Below are 2,500 nucleotides of genomic sequence, written 5' to 3' on the forward strand. Positions count from 1 at the left end.
TACTGGCAGGATCAACCAGGGAGCTGCGTCAACTAGAGCTGAGCAGCCGGCCGCCCGGGAGTGTGTCCCGGAGGCCCGCGCGAACACGCAAGCGTCCGCTCAATTATTCCGCAAACAGGAGGAGGCTGGGCTCCCCTGCACGATACACCTCGAAACCCTCTCAGGTCCCGGCGGCGCGCAGCGCCGTCCTAAGTACTTGGTCGGGTTCGAGAGAGGCGCAATCGCCCGGAGATAGGCGAGTAGACGCTTTCAGTGCGACCACCCGTGCTCCCAACTGAGCTTGCCGCTGCCGACAGAGGCCCGGGAGCGTGCTGTCGTGGTGTTGCCGGCGGGAGACAACACGCGGCCACAAACAGTGGCCGGGCAGCTCCAACGCCAGCGCCACAGAGGGGCAGAGCCCCACTTGGGTGCCAAAGCGAACTCTCCCAGCACAGCGCACGCGCCAACACATCCGCACAGCTGCGATACAAACCACCTGCGAGAACCGCGGGGGCGACCGAGCAGCAGACGGCGTCGCGGCGCCGAGTGCCGGGCGGCGGCGCATCCTCAACGCACACAGTCCTCAATCGGACCAGCACACTGCAGATGTCCACCGCGCTTCGCACCGGGCCCGCGAGGACCCACTTTGGCCGCACGGCGCCGCGCGCTGGGTGCGCCGGCGCGCAGCTGCGCCGCCTGCCGCGTCCGTCGGCCGGCGCGCCTGCCACTGGGCGCCCCCACCAGCCGGCTGTAGCGCGTGCGCCCACGCAGCGCGCGGCCAGCACGCCGGGCGCTCCCCCCTCACCGGCCGGGGACGGTCCCACCCAGCCACCGCCGCGTATCGCTTCATACCCACATGCCCACTCACGTTCGTGGGTATGACGGGTGTCGCTGAAGCAACCAGTTAATACCTGTACCGATTTTCGCAATCAATGATTCACCTCCAGCGTAAACAACCGCGCAACAACGGATTTCCGGTTCATTTGCGTAACTTGGGCAGCAAACGTAGACGTCCATCTACATTTGCAAATTCAGTGGGTCTTGCATGCCTGGATGATATGCGTCACGACACGCCACATCAGCCCACATACATGCTGCGACGTATGCACGAGAGAACACGTGGAAGGTGGCCCGCGTACGTATGCGAATGCCATTGCACAGCTGCGAAGCTCATTGAACACGCAAACTCCCGCCTGACGAACTAGAGGCGACAGGGGGGCGATATACGTCTTACAGCAGTACACATTACAGTGGATAGCGGGACCATGTGGAACGTACGCAACACTCGCTAGATGTTGTGAGGGTACGCACCGTAACATGAATCAATACGCAGGACACCAGAGAGTGCGAGCACTGACCTATGTTGAGAGGGTTGCGATTAGGCAACGCTACATGAATGTTTCAATTCATATAACAATTACAGGTCAGGTTAGGGCGCAACGTGGGTTAGGTTAGGGCCCAACGTAGGTTAGGTTAGGGCCCAACGTAGGTTAGGTTAGGGCCCAACGTAGGTTAGGTTAGGGCCCAACGTAGGTTAGGTTAGGGCCCAACGTAGGTTAGGTTAGGGCCCAACGTAGGTTAGGTTAGGGCCCAACGTAGGTTAGGTTAGGGCCCAACGTAGGTTAGGTTAGGGCCCAACGTAGGTTAGGTTAGGGCCCAACGTAGGTTAGGTTAGGGCCCAACGTAGGTTAGGTTAGGGCCCAACGTAGGTTAGGTTAGGGCCCAACGTAGGTTAGGTTAGGGCCCAACGTAGGTTAGGTTAAGGCGCAACGTAGGTTAGGTTAAGGCGCAACGTAGGTTAGGTTAAGGCGCAACGTAGGTTAGGTTAAGGCGCAACGTAGGTTAGGTTAAGGCGCAACGTAGGTTAGGTTAAGGCGCAACGTAGGTTAGGTTAAGGCGCAACGTAGGTTAGGTTAAGGCGCAACGTAGGTTAGGTTAAGGCGCAACGTAGGTTAGGTTAAGGCGCAACGTAGGTTAGGTTAAGGCGCAACGTAGGTTAGGTTAAGGCGCAACATAGGTTAGGTTAAGGCGCAACATAGGTTAGGTTAAGGCGCAACATAGGTTAGGTTAAGGCGCAACATAGGCTAGGTTAAGGCGCAACATAGGTTAGGTTAAGGCGCAACATAGGCTAGGTTAAGGCGCAACATAGGCTAGGTTAAGGCGCAACATAGGCTAGGTTAAGGCGCAACATAGGCTAGGTTAAGGCGCAACATAGGTTAGGTTAAGGCGCAACATAGGTTAGGTTAAGGCGCAACATAGGTTAGGTTAAGGCGCAACATAGGTTAGGTTAAGGCGCAACATAGGTTAGGTTAAGGCGCAACATAGGTTAGGTTAAGGCGCAACATAGGTTAGGTTAAGGCGCAACATAGGTTAGGTTAAGGCGCAACATAGGTTAGGTTAAGGCGCAACATAGGTTAGGTTAAGGCGCAACATAGGTTAGGTTAAGGCGCAACATAGGTTAGGTTAAGGCGCAACATAGGTTAGGTTAAGGCGCAACATAGGTTAGGTTAAGGCGCAACAT

The 2,500-nt window shown here is 56.8% G+C and overlaps 1 non-coding gene across 1 annotated transcript in view; it reads right to left on the reverse strand.

Moving 5' to 3' along the window:
• Positions 1-22, reverse strand: part of LOC126197301 (small subunit ribosomal RNA) — a 1,909-nt gene extending 1,887 nt beyond the window's left edge. The window contains exon 1 of the ribosomal RNA XR_007539672.1: positions 1-22. This exon is cut by the window's left edge and continues 1,887 nt beyond it. This is a non-coding gene — a ribosomal RNA (small subunit ribosomal RNA).
• Between the last annotated feature and the right edge of the window lie 2,478 nt (positions 23-2,500).

Source organism: Schistocerca nitens, chromosome 7 (assembly GCF_023898315.1).
Source record: "Schistocerca nitens isolate TAMUIC-IGC-003100 chromosome 7, iqSchNite1.1, whole genome shotgun sequence".
Taxonomy (NCBI): domain Eukaryota; kingdom Metazoa; phylum Arthropoda; class Insecta; order Orthoptera; family Acrididae; genus Schistocerca; species Schistocerca nitens.